Source organism: Acanthopagrus latus, chromosome 22 (genome assembly GCF_904848185.1).
Source record: "Acanthopagrus latus isolate v.2019 chromosome 22, fAcaLat1.1, whole genome shotgun sequence".
In the NCBI taxonomy this organism is placed as follows: domain Eukaryota; kingdom Metazoa; phylum Chordata; class Actinopteri; order Spariformes; family Sparidae; genus Acanthopagrus; species Acanthopagrus latus.
Window position 1 is genome coordinate 10,354,855 of NC_051060.1, and position 14,875 is coordinate 10,369,729.

At 38.4% G+C, this 14,875-nt stretch overlaps 2 long non-coding RNA genes across 2 annotated transcripts; both read right to left on the minus strand.

The window, feature by feature from the left end:
- Positions 1-9,973: 9,973 nt before the first annotated feature.
- LOC119012357 lies at positions 9,974-11,211 on the minus strand. Its single transcript, XR_005072449.1, has 4 exons — positions 11,076-11,211; positions 10,885-10,991; positions 10,568-10,583; positions 9,974-10,232 (listed from the first exon to the last, which is right to left on the minus strand). It is a non-coding gene; the product is annotated as an uncharacterized LOC119012357 (long non-coding RNA).
- Positions 11,212-13,278: 2,067 nt separating this feature from the next.
- LOC119012355 lies at positions 13,279-14,528 on the minus strand. Its single transcript, XR_005072447.1, has 4 exons — positions 14,377-14,528; positions 14,190-14,296; positions 13,873-13,888; positions 13,279-13,537 (listed from the first exon to the last, which is right to left on the minus strand). It is a non-coding gene; the product is annotated as an uncharacterized LOC119012355 (long non-coding RNA).
- Between the last annotated feature and the right edge of the window lie 347 nt (positions 14,529-14,875).

The following is a 14,875-nucleotide window of genomic DNA, read 5'->3' on the forward strand; positions in this document are numbered from 1 at the left end:
TGTGTCAACTTGCTTCTTTACCCTCTATTATAGCATTGTGAATCTCAATTGGTTGGACAAAATAAGGTACTTGAAGACATCAACTTGGGATCTGGTTAATACTGATGCTTGCAATGTTTGATAGGTTTGAGGTATTTAACAAAGTCTTTTCTTTTCATTTACCTGTTCTGAATCAACAGAGAAGATTCAGTGTACTTACACCCCTATGTAGAGACCTTTAGGGAAAAAAAGATGAACATGAGTTAGATAAACATCAGTATATTATTGTCACATTTAAAACTCTTTGCATTTAGAACATCAGTGATGCTCTCGTTACTTAGTTTTAGGTTTATCATCTAAGATAACAGGATTTAATAATGATTTTAGATAAATACAGAACTAAATGAAGTTGTATGTAGAAAGTTGGTACAGTCAAATGAGGTTTGTTGATCTCAGAGTAAAGTAGCCTGCTGTTTGTGTAAATCAGAGGTCAATCTGTTAACATCAACTCAGTTTGTATGAACACTTGTGACTTACCTCCAGTTGTTCCTGTGTTTCCACTGTTGGTGATGGGACCATACGACTGGGCTTCAGCCATGACGACGACCAGCGTCAACACCAGAAAGATCATAACAGCCTTCATCCTGAGGAACAAATCACAGTGGTCACATCCAGAATCATTCACTGCCTTCATTCACCAGTGTCAAAGCTCATCACATCTCATCTAAAACACTTTGCATTTATTAAAGTAACATCAGGATTAAATTAACTTCTCACCTTTCCATAGCTTGTTTGTCAGAACCAAAAAAAAAGAAACTGGTGTGACAGACAGCAAAGTGAGCACTGTGAGATCTAGAGGTGATGTGGACGTCTCTGCTGAGCAGTCGTGAGTTACTCGTCTCTTTATAAGGATGGAGATGGAATAATCGAATCCAGTCATTCTGTATTTCTCAATGTGTTTTGCAATTTCGAGTTATGCGCATGGATGATAAGATGTTGATTTAATTTCAGTTTTTTATGTCGGGATATTTCTTTGTCTTCACATTTTCCTTTCGTTTTGATGATGACAGGTGAAAGAAAAAGATGTTACAAAGCGCAAGTCTTGTTTTGAACAACATCTTAAAAATCTGTTGATATGTTATTGAAAACACTTTAGGCTTTAATTTACATTTTATTTGTATTCTGCATAAATTTTAGAATACTTTTTTTTTGTAAATATTACTTACATTGTCTACATATTCATTAATTTGATATTATTTATCTATACTTAAATTTTTCACATAAAACCCCCGGACACAAAATGTTCATGTTTTGTGTTTGAACCTCACGTGTTTGTAATGTCAGTGCTTGATGTTTCCTAAGAAAGGAAGTGATTTATCAGTTTCATCTGCAGAAGGAGAAGAAACAAGGTATTTCAGAAGTCAGAGGCAAAAAGGTCAACTTCCTCTTTGTGAAGGTAAAAGAAATATACAGTATATCAGTTTATTGTTAAGTTTTGTAAGAAAGCGGCATATTTTGAAATTAAATGTAAACTACAGACCATCTTGTGATGGCAGGCCTGTAAACATGATCACATTTTGATCCATGACTACTCAGCAGTGGTTACTACATTGTCACAGGAGTACACAGTGCTGTCATAACTTGGATCTTAGGACAGGACAAATACTGGATGGACGCAACAGATGAGTGAGAATTAAAGAGTTTATCATGATGAAGCCTATAACTGGAAATAAATAACTACAATTGTTTAGTGTGTCAGTCAGTATTATCAGTAATGTAAAGGTGAATGTGTGAGCATTATGACATGTGCAGTGTTGGAGTGCGGAAAATCCCCAAAACCAAACAAAGCAAAGGAGTGTGGACGGTGTCGAGGTCCGTATCAAGTCAGAGAGAACTCAGAGCAGGGCTGGACTTTTATCATGTGGGAGCACTCAGCCCAGGTGCTCCACAACTGGCTGGCTACTGCTACGTCCTCCTCAAGCACCTTCAAGACAAACAGTAGCACACAGTAACTTCCACTACACCCACATTTTCTTAGTCTTAATGTTCTTCCCAGCATTTGATGGTTCTATTTTCTCACTTGTGGGTATTAGCTGATTTTTTAACTAATTTAAAAAAATAGTACCTTGAATGTCTGACTATTTTAGAAACAGCCAACAGAACAAGTGCCATCTACATAATGATCATCATGGCTCTTATAAAATTGTTATTTTGACTGTTGTTTTGATGCTATAGAGACCAAATGATTCATCTGTTGATGGAGGAAATGTCAGAATTGAATCATTTCCAAAGTGCTGCTTTACCAGAGACACGAGTACATTCACAAAGAGAAAGAAATAGGAAGAGAGTTCATTTAATAAACCGATCACACCAACACACTCATTATTTAGATCTACTTCATACAAACATTTACCTCTGACTTCATGAAAACAATGTTCTTGATCATCATCACCAATAAAATTACCAGCACATGTTCACTTGAAAAACACCACAACACAGAGACGGTCTTTGGAATGCAGCTTTATTCAGCAGGATAGTTTTCACTATCAAGCAACTTTACTATTTTCAACATCAGTTGGAGCTGTGACTAAAATCACTACATCTCAAGAACTTCATGTTTACTCATCCAATTATTTGTTGCTTTGCAAAGCACAAAGATATAGCTCAAACTATATCTTCAAAATCAAGAACAGACTCAGTCTTCATAGTATCGCCTCAGTCTATCTTCGGCCACTTCATCTTGGGATGTTGCCCGTCTTCTTCTATATCAAGTTAAAGAAGGAGGAAAATAGAGAGAAATAATTTTGTTAAATTATCATCAGAATTGTAATTGACAAATAGTGCAATAATTTTATCATTTACAATAATTCCTCAAACAAAAACGACAGTAATTCACTGATTCCAGCTTCTTAAATGTGTCGACTAGCTTCTTCGCTTCATCTTGAATTTGAATTAGTTGGACAAAATAAGGTACTTGAAGATATCAACTTGGCATCTGGTTAATACTGATCATTGCTATGTTTGATACGTTTAAGGTATTTCACGTCATTTTATTTTTTCATCTGTCTGTTTGATATCAACACAAAATCTTCAGTGTACTTACCCTCCAAAGTGGAGACCTTAAGGAACAAAAAGACGAAAATGAGTTAAATAAACATCACTATATTAATATCACGTTTGAAAGTCTTTGCATATAGAACATTAATGATGCTCTCTTTACTTTAGTTTTAAGTTTATCATCTGAGATACCGGGACTAAATAAAAGATTTTGGATAAACATGGAACTAAATGAAGTTGTATGTAGTAAGTTAGTACAGTCAAGTGTGTTTTGTTGATCTCAGAGTAAAGTAGCCTGCTGTTTGTGTAAATCAGAGGTCAATCTGTTAACATCAACTCAGTTTGCATGAACACTTGTGACTTACCTCCAGTTGTTCCTGTGTTTCCACTGCCACTGATGGGACCATACGACTGGGCTTCAGCCATGACGACGACCAGCGTCAACATCAGAAAGATCATAACAGCCTTCATCCTGAGGAACAAATCACAGTGGTCACATCCAGAATCATTCACTGCCTTCATTCACCAGTGTCAAAGGATTAAAATGACTTCTCACCTTTCTGCAACTTGTTTGTCAGAAGCAAGAAAAAACTGGTGTCACAGACAGCAAAGTGAGCACTGTGAGATCTAGAGGTGATGTGGACGTCTCTGCTGAGCAGTCGTGAGTTACCCGTCACTTTATAAGGATGGAGATGGAATAATCGCATCCAGTCATTCTGTATTTCTCAATGTGTTTTGCAATGTTGAGTTCTGCACATGGATGATAAGATGTTGATCTAATCTCACTTTGTCATGACAGACATTTCACTCTTTTCACGGTAACACAAAGTGACACAGCACTACTTATCATTCCCCGGCTCTGTGGCCTCACAAGATGTGACCATTAGAAGTTCTGTCCTATAACTCTTTATATGAATAAATAGAGTTCTGTGATGTTTTCTCTCAAACAAGAAGTCATTTATCTGTTATATCAGCAAAATATCATCATATAAAACAACAGACACGAAACAGGGACAGACTTTTTAATATACCTTTTTATTCAGCAGGAATGTTTTCAAGAACAAGCAATTTCACATTTTTCTAAATTAATGGGAGCTGTTCCTGAGATCACCACGCACATCTCAAGGTCTTCATGTTTATTCATCCAATTATTTCTTGCTTTGCAAAGCACAAAGATATAGCTGAATCAGTATTTTCAAAAAGAACACTGTTCACTCAAAAGAGCTGTCAGTATGATGCTGAGACTGATTGTTGTCCACTGTAGGTGGGAGTCTTTCCACTCTTCTTTACCAAGTCAGAGAAGAGTTAAACACAACTTTATATTGGAAAAAAGTAGTCAAATTTTCAACAGAGATAGTTAAAAATATAGCTTGACGCTTTAGTTAAAAGTGACCTAAAACATCTCAGACTTCACACAGTTGAGCAACCTCGTAACAATGTCACAGTTACAAAGTTACATCATTGACAGACACCTGTGTGGATGGACAAGAGTGTCATCTGTCAAGTGTCATCATAAGGTTCTGAGGAACATCTACCCCCACAAGGCAGCTGGACCAGACAACATCTCTGGATGGGCTCTCAGAGCCTGCGCCAACCAGCTGGCTGATGTTCTCACCTCCATCTTCAACCTTTCCCTCAGCCACTGCATCGTTCCCTCCTGCTTTGAGACCGAAACCATCATCCCCCTTCCCAAGAAGAGCCCACCCACCTGCCTGAATGATTACAGACCAGTAGCACTCACTCCAATCATCATGAAGTGTTTTGAGAGAGTGGTGCTGACCCACATTCAGAGCAGTAAACTGGACCCTCTGCAATACGTGTACCAGCCCAACAGGTCCACCTCAGACACTATTGCTGCTGTTCTCCACTATTTCCTCTCCCACCAGGGAAACAAGGACTCCTACATCACATCAGGACACTCTTTATGAACTACAGCTCTACCTTCAGTACTGTCGTTCCCTACAAACTCCCCCACAAACTGTCACACTTGGTCTGCACCCCACCCTCTGTGACTGGCTCCTAGACTCTCTGACTGGCAGGCCCCAGTCTGTCAGGATTGGAAACAAGACTTCAGCCAGCATTATCACAAACACTGGCACCCCGCGGGGATGCATCCTCAGCCCCATCCTCTACACCCTGTTCACCTACAACTGTGTCGCCTCCCGCAGAGACAAACACCTTCCTAAAGTTTGATGACAATGCAGTGATAGGATGCATCACTGGCAGGGACGAGGTCGCCTACAGGAGGGAGGTGGACAGTCTGGTGTCATGGTGTGAGGACAACAACCTCATCCTCAAAGCAGTCAAGACGAAGGAGATGATAGTGGACATGAGGAAGAAGAGGAGACCTCGTCGGCCACTGTTCATCCGAGAACATGAACAACAGAGGGTGAGCACCTCTAAATACCTGGGCGTCCAGATCAGCGACGACCTCTCTTGGTCACTCAGCACCACACAGCTGGTAAAGAGGGCCCAACAGCAGCCGTATTTTCTGAGGAGGCTGAGGAAGTTTGGCACATCGCCTGAGATCCTCAGCAACTTCTACAGCTGCATTGCTGAGAGCATCTTGACCGGCTGTATCACCGTGTGGTACGGCAGCACTTCTGCTGTGGACCGCAAACACCTGCAGAGAGTGTTAAAGGCTGCAGAGACGATCACCAGGACTCCACCGCCTTCTCTGCAGAGCATCTACACCGCAGAGTCCACAGGAGAGCTGCCTCCATCCTCAAAGCCTCCACCCACCCCCAGCACGATCTATTCACACTTCTGCCCTCAGGCCAGAGGTACAGAAGTGTTAAATCCAAGAGCACCAGACTAAAAAACTCTTTCTTTCCCACTGCCTTCAGACTCCTTAACAACAGATAGGTGTTTACAATCACGTATTCTACCTCATAACTGTTCCAAGTGTACATACTCCATTTTGCACATGCACAATTGCACTCACAGATTTGCACTGTTTTATTATCATGAAATTGTTGTTGCTTTTTCTTATTTAGCGCAGTTTGTGCCTTGCAAAAGTACTTTAGTTTGTATATATTCGTTGCATATATTTCTTTTCATATTGTTGGCATTCTGCAGACAGCAAAGGAAGAATTTCATTGTACTTTGTACATATTTCCATTGTGCATGTGACAGTAAACACTTTGAATCTTGAATTTGTTCCGGAGCTGCAGAGATTAACTGGTTGCTCACTACTGAGTTTTATATCTTAATATTTTGCCAGATTTCAGGCAAAAATGCCAAAAAGGAACATTTTAATACCTTTAAAGTCTTCAAGTCCATTTTGGAAAGAGCCAAAAGTACACATTCCATTTCCACAATTATCATCTTTGCTCTTATAAAATTGTTATTCTGATGCTTTATAGACCAAATGATTCATCTGTTGATGGAGGAAATGTCAGAATTGAATCATTTCCAAAGTGCTGCTTTACCAGAGACACAAGTACATTCAGAAAGAGAAAGAAATAGGAAGAGAGTTCATTTAATAAACTGATCACAACAAAACGCTCATTATTTAGATCTACTTCATACAAACATGAACCTCTGACTTGATGAAAAACAATGTTCTTGATCATCATCACCAATAACATTACTAACACATGTTCACTTAAATAACACCACAACACAGAGACGGTCTTTGGAATGCAGCTTTATTCAGCAGGATAGTTTTCACTATCAAGCAGTTTTACTTTTTTCAACATCAGTTGGAGCTGTGACTAAAATCACTACATCTCAAGAGCTTCATGTTTACTCATCCAATTATTTGTTGCTTTGCAAAGCACAAAGATATAGCTCAAACTATATCTTCAAAATCAAGAACAGACTCAGTCTTCATAGTATCGCCTCAGTCTATCTTCGGCCACTTCATCTTGGGATGTTGCCCGTCTTCTTCTATACCAAGTTAGAGAAGAGGGAAAATGAAGAGAAATAAGTTTGTTAAATTATCAACAGAATCATAATTGACAAAAAGTACAATAATTTAATCATTTTCAATAATTCTTCAAACAAAAACAACAGTAATTCACTGATTCCAGCTTCTGAAATGTATCAACTAGCTTCTTTGCTTCAACATGAATTTAAATTGGTTGGACAAAATAAGGTACTTGCAGACTCAATTATCTGATTAATACTGATGATTGCTATGTTTCATAGGTTCGAGGTATTTCCCAAAGTCTTTTTATTTTTTCATTTGTCTGTTTGAAGCCAAAAGAAAATATTCAGTGTACTTACCCTGCAAAGTGGAGACCTTAAGGGGCAAAGAGATGAAAATGAGTTAAATAAACATCAGTATGTTAATATCACATTTGAAAGTCTTTTCATGTAGAACATTAATGATGCTCTCTTTACATTGTTTTAAGTTTATCATCTGAGATACCAGGACTTAATAAAGATTTTAGCTAAATACAAGACTAAATTAAGTTTTATGTAGAAAATTAGTACAGTCAAGTGTGTTTTGTTGATCTCAGAGTAAAGTAGCCTGCTGTTTGTGTAAATCAGAGGTCAATCTGTTAACATCAACTCAGTTTGCATGAACACTTGTGACTTACCTCCAGTTGTTCCTGTGTTTCCACTGCCAGTGATGGGACCATACGACTGGGCTTCAGCCATGATGACGACCAGCGTCAACACCAGAAAGATCATAACAGCCTTCATCCTGAGGAACAAATCACAGTGGTCACATCCAGAATCATTCACTGCCTTCATTCACCAGTGTCAATTAAATTGACTTCTCACCTTTCTGCAGCTTGTTTGTCAGAACCAAAACAAAACTGGTGTCACAGACAGCAAAGTGAGCACTGTGAGATCTAGAGGTGATGTGGACGTCTCTGCTGAGCAGTCGTGAGTTACCCGTCTCTTTATAAGGATGGAGATGGAATAATCGCATCCAGTCATTCTGTATTTCTCAATGTGTTTTGCAATGTTGAGTTCTGCACATGGATGATAAGATGTTGATCTAATCTCACTTTGTCATGACAGACATTTCACTCTTCTCACGGTAACACAAAGTGACACAGCACTACTTATCATTCCCCGGCTCTGTGGCCTCACAAGATGTGACCATTAGAAGTTCTGTCCTATAACTCTTTATATGAATAAATAGAGTTGTGTGATGTTTTCTCTCAAACAAGAAGTCATTTTCTGTTAGATCAGCAAAATATCATCATATAAAACAACAGGCACAAAAATGAGACAGACTTTTTAAAATCAACTTTTTGTTCAGCAGGAACGTTTTCAACATCAAGCAATTTTACAATTTTACATTTTTCTAAATCAATGGGAGCTGTTCCTGAGATCACCACACACATCTCAAGGTCTTCATGTTTATTCATCCAATTATTTCTTGCTTTGCAAAGCACAACAATATAGCTGAATCAGTATTTTCAAAAAGAACACTGTTCACTCAAAAGAGCTGTCAGTATGATGCTGAGACTGATTGTTGTCCACTGTAGGTGGGAGTCATCTTACACCTGACTGAAGGTCTCATCAACCACATCAGTTACCGACACCCGTGTGGATGGACAAGAGTGTCATCTGTCAAGTGTCATCTTAAAGTTCAGAGGAACATCAACCCCCACAAGGCAGCTGGACCAGACAACATCCCTGGATGGGCTCTCAGAGCCTGCGCCAACCAGCTGGCTGATGTTCTCACCTCAGGGTTGTTTTGTTGATATCTGACTAAAGTATCCATTATCATTCTCGGGTGTAATATTGGGCCTCTAGGATTCCTGGGCCAGGTGTGAAAATAACAACAAAAATGCAATGTAATGACAATTCTTGATGTTTCCTAACTAAGGAAGCGATTTATCCATTTTATCAGCAACTGAAGCACGACCATGTTATTTCAGAAGTCAGACATAAAAAAGTAAACTTCCTCTTTGTAGAATTAAAAGAAATATACAGTATATAAGTTTATTATTAACTCTTGTAACATTGCAGTACATACTAAAATTAAATGTGAACTACAGACCATCTTGTGATGGCAGGCCTGTAAACATGATCACATTCTGACCCATGACTACTCAGCAGTGGTTACTACATTGTCACAGGAGCACACAGTGCTGTCATAACTTGGATCTTAGGACAGCACAAATACTGGATTGACACAACAGATGAGTGAGAATTAAATAGTTTATCATGATGAAGTGTATAACTGGCAATAAATAACTAAAATTGTTGAGTGTGTCAGTCAGTATTATCAGTAATGTAAAGGTGAATGTGTGAGCATTATGACATGTGCAGTGTTGGAGTGCGGAAAATCCCCAAAACCAAACAAAGCAAAGGAGTGTGGACGGTGTCGAGGTCCGTATCAAGTCAGAGAGAACTCAGAGCAGGGCTGGACTTTTATCATGTGGGAGCACTCAGCCCAGGTGCTCCACAACTGGCTGGCTACTGCTACGTCCTCCTCAAGCACCTTCAAGACAAACAGTAGCACACAGTAACTTGTCCACTGCACCCAAATATTCTTACTGCTAATGTTCGTCCCAGCATTTGATGCTTCCAGTTTCTCACTTGTGGGTATCAGCTGATTTTATAAACTCATTTTACAAAATAGTGCCTTGAATGTCTTTGTCTGTTTTGGAAACAGCCAACAGAACAAATGTCATTTACATAATGATCATCTTGGCTTTTATAAAATTGTTATTTTGACTGTTGTTCTGATGCTTTATAGACCAAATGATTCATCTGTTGATGGAGGAAATGTCAGAATTGAATCATTTCCAAAATGCTGCTTTACCAGAGACACAAGTACATTCACAAAGAGAAAGAAATAGGAGGAGAGTTCATTTAATAAACTGATCACACCAACACACTCATTATTTAGATCTACTTAATAAAAGCATTGACCTCTGACTTAATGAAAACAATGTTCTTGATCATCATCATCAATAACATTACTAACACATGTGAACTTAAATAACACCACAACACAGAGACGGTCTTTTGGAATGCAACTTTATTCAGCAGGATAGTTTTCACTATCAATCAGTTTTACTTTTTTCAACATCACTTGGAGCTGTGACTAAAATCACTACATCTCAAGAGCTTCATGTTTACTCATCCAATTATTTGTTTCTTTGCAAAGCACAAAGATATAGCTCAAACTATATCTTCAAAATCAAGAGCAGACTCAGTCTTCATAGTATCGCCTCAGTCTATCTTCGGCCACTTCATCTTGGGATGTTGCCCGTCTTCTTCTATACCAAGTTAGAGAAGAGGGAAAATAGAGAGAAATCAGTTAAATTATCAACAGAATTGTAATTGACAAATAGTACAATAATTTAATCATTTGCAATAATTCTTCAAACAAAAACAACAGTAATTCACTGATTCCAGCTTCTGAAATGTATCAACTAGCTTCTTTGCTTCAACATGAATTTAAATTGATCGAACAAAATAAGGTACTTGCAGACTCAACAATCCGGTTAATACTGATGATTGCTATGTTTGATAGGTTCGAGGTATTTCACAAAGTCTTTTTATTTTTTCATTTCTCTGTTTGGATTCGACAGAAAATATTCAGTGCACTTACCCTCCAAAGTGGAGACCTTAAGGGGCAAAGAGATGAAAATGAGTTAAATAAACATCAGTATGTTAATATCACATTTGAAACGCTTTGCATTTAGAACATTAATGATGCTCTCTTTACTTAGTTTTAAGTTCATTATCTGAGATGCCAGGACTTAATAAAGATTTTAGCTAAATACAGAAATAAAAGAAGTTGTATGTAGTAAGTTAGTACAGTCAAGTGTGTTTTGTTGATCTCAGAGTAAAGTAGCCTGCTGTTTGTGTAAATCAGAGGTCAATCTGTTAACATCAACTCAGTTTGCATGAACACTTGTGACTTACCTCCAGTTGTTCCTGTGTTTCCACTGCCACTGATGGGACCATACGACTGGGCTTCAGCCATGACGACGACCAGCGTCAACACCAGAAAGATCATAACAGCCTTCATCCTGAGGAACAAATCACAGTGGTCACATCCAGAATCATTCACTGCCTTCATTCACCAGTGTCAAAGGATTAAAATGACTTCTCACCTTTCTGCAGCTTGTTTGTCAGAACCAAAAAGAAACTGGTGTCACAGACAGCAAAGTGAGCACTGTGAGATCTAGAGGTGATGTGGACGTCTCTGCTGAGCAGTCGTGAGTTACCCGTCTCTTTATAAGGATGGAGATGGAATAATCGCATCCAGTCATTCTGTATTTCTCAATGTGTTTTGCAATGTTGAGTTCTTCACATGGATGATAAGATGTTGATCTAATCTCACTTTGTCATGACAGACATTTCACTCTTCTCACGGTAACACAAAGTTACACAGCACTACTTATCATTCCCCGGCTCTGTGGCCTCACAAGATGTGACCATTAGAAGTTCTGTCCTATAACTCTTTATATGAATAAATAGAGTTGTGTGATGTTTTCTCTCAAACAAGAAGTCATTTTCTGTTAGATCAGCAAAATATCATCATATAAAACAACAGGCACAAAACTGAGACAGACTTTTTTAAATCAACTTTTTGTTCAGCAGGAACGTTTTCAACATCAAGCAATTTTACAATTTTACATTTTTCTAAATCAATGGGAGCTGTTCCTGAGATCACCACACACATCTCAAGGTCTTCATGTTTATTCATCCAATTATTTCTTGCTTTGCAAAGCACAAAGATATAGCTGAATCAGTATTTTCAAAAAGAACACTGTTCACTCAAAAGAGCTGTCAGTATGATGCTGAGACTGATTGTTGTCCACTGTAGGTGGGAGTCATCTTACACCTGACTGAAGGTCTCATCAACCACATCAGTTACCGACACCCGTGTGGATGGACAAGAGTGTCATCTGTCAAGTGTCATCTTAAAGTTCAGAGGAACATCAACCCCCACAAGGCAGCTGGACCAGACAACATCCCTGGATGGGCTCTCAGAGCCTGCGCCAACCAGCTGGCTGATGTTCTCACCTCAGGGTTGTTTTGTTGATATCTGACTAAAGTATCCATTATCATTCTCGGGTGTAATATTGGGCCTCTAGGATTCCTGGGCCGGGTGTGAAAATAACAACAAAAATGCAATGTAATGACAATTCTTGATGTTTCCTAACTAAGGAAGCGATTTATCCATTTTATCAGCAACTGAAGCACGACCATGTTATTTCAGAAGTCAGACATAAAAAAGTAAACTTCCTCTTTGTAGAATTAAAAGAAATATACAGTATATAAGTTTATTATTAACTCTTGTAACATTGCAGTACATACTAAAATTAAATGTGAACTACAGACCATCTTGTGATGGCAGGCCTGTAAACATGATCACATTTTGACCCATGACTACTCAGCAGTGGTTACTACATTGTCACAGGAGCACACAGTGCTGTCATAACTTGGATCTTAGGACAGCACAAATACTGGATTGACACAACAGATGAGTGAGAATTAAATAGTTTATCATGATGAAGTGTATAACTGGCAATAAATAACTAAAATTGTTGAGTGTGTCAGTCAGTATTATCAGTAATGTAAAGGTGAATGTGTGAGCATTATGACATGTGCAGTGTTGGAGTGCGGAAAATCCCCAAAACCAAACAAAGCAAAGGAGTGTGGACGGTGTCGAGGTCCGTATCAAGTCAGAGAGAACTCAGAGCAGGGCTGGACTTTTATCATGTGGGAGCACTCAGCCCAGGTGCTCCACAACTGGCTGGCTACTGCTACGTCCTCCTCAAGCACCTTCAAGACAAACAGTAGCACACAGTAACTTGTCCACTGCACCCAAATATTCTTACTGCTAATGTTCGTCCCAGCATTTGATGCTTCCAGTTTCTCACTTGTGGGTATCAGCTGATTTTATAAACTCATTTTACAAAATAGTGCCTTGAATGTCTTTGTCTGTTTTGGAAACAGCCAACAGAACAAATGTCATTTACATAATGATCATCTTGGCTTTTATAAAATTGTTATTTTGACTGTTGTTCTGATGCTTTATAGACCAAATGATTCATCTGTTGATGGAGGAAATGTCAGAATTGAATCATTTCCAAAATGCTGCTTTACCAGAGACACAAGTACATTCACAAAGAGAAAGAAATAGGAGGAGAGTTCATTTAATAAACTGATCACACCAACACACTCATTATTTAGATCTACTTAATAAAAGCATTGACCTCTGACTTAATGAAAACAATGTTCTTGATCATCATCATCAATAACATTACTAACACATGTGAACTTAAATAACACCACAACACAGAGACGGTCTTTTGGAATGCAACTTTATTCAGCAGGATAGTTTTCACTATCAATCAGTTTTACTTTTTTCAACATCACTTGGAGCTGTGACTAAAATCACTACATCTCAAGAGCTTCATGTTTACTCATCCAATTATTTGTTTCTTTGCAAAGCACAAAGATATAGCTCAAACTATATCTTCAAAATCAAGAGCAGACTCAGTCTTCATAGTATCGCCTCAGTCTATCTTCGGCCACTTCATCTTGGGATGTTGCCCGTCTTCTTCTATACCAAGTTAGAGAAGGGGGAAAATAGAGAGAAATCAGTTAAATTATCAACAGAATTGTAATTGACAAATAGTACAATAATTTAATCATTTGCAATAATTATTCAAACAAAAACAACAGTAATTCACTGATTCCAGCTTCTGAAATGTATCAACTAGCTTCTTTGCTTCAACATGAATTTAAATTGATCGAACAAAATAAGGTACTTGCAGACTCAACAATCTGGTTAATACTGATGATTGCTATGTTTGATAGGTTCGAGGTATTTCACAAAGTCTTTTTAATTTTTCATTTCTCTGTTTGGATTCGACAGAAAATATTCAGTGTACTTACCCTCCAAAGTGGAGACCTTAAGGGGCAAAGAGATGAAAATGAGTTAAATAAACATCAGTATGTTAATATCACATTTGAAACGCTTTGCATTTAGAACATTAATGATGCTCTCTTTACTTAGTTTTAAGTTCATTATCTGAGATGCCAGGACTTAATAAAGATTTTAGCTAAATACAGAAATAAAAGAAGTTATATGTAGTAAGTTAGTACAGTCAAGTGTGGTTTGTTGATCTCAGAGTAAAGTAGCCTGCTGTTTGTGTAAATCAGAGGTCAATCTGTTAACATCAACTCAGTATGCATGAACACTTGTGACTTACCTCCAGTTGTTCCTGTGTTTCCACTGCCACTGATGGGACCATACGACTGGGCTTCAGCCATGACGACGACCAGCGTCAACACCAGAAAGATCATAACAGCCTTCATCCTGAGGAACAAATCACAGTGGTCACATCCAGAATCATGCACTGCCTTCATTCACCAATGTCAATTAAATTGACTTCTCACCTTTCTGCAGCTTGTTTGTCAGAACCAAAACAAAACTGGTGTCACAGACAGCAAAGTGAGCACTGTGAGATCTAGAGGTGATGTGGACGTCTCTGCTGAGCAGTCGTGAGTTACCCGTCTCTTTATAAGGATGGAGATGGAATAATCGCATCCAGTCATTCTGTATTTCTCAGTGTGTTTTGCAATGTTGAGTTCTGCACATGGATGATAAGATGTTGATCTAATCTCACTTTGTCATGACAGACATTTCACTCTTCTCACGGTAACACAAAGTGACACAGCACTACTTATCATTCCCCGGCTCTGTGGCCTCACAAGATGTGACCATTAGAAGTTCTGTCCTATAACTCTTTATATGAATAAATAGAGTTGTGTGATGTTTTCTCTCAAACAAGAAGTCATTTTCTGTTAGATCAGCAAAATATCATTATATAAAACAACAGGCACCAAACTGAGACAGACTTTCTTAATTCAACTTTTTGTTCAGCAGGAATGTTTT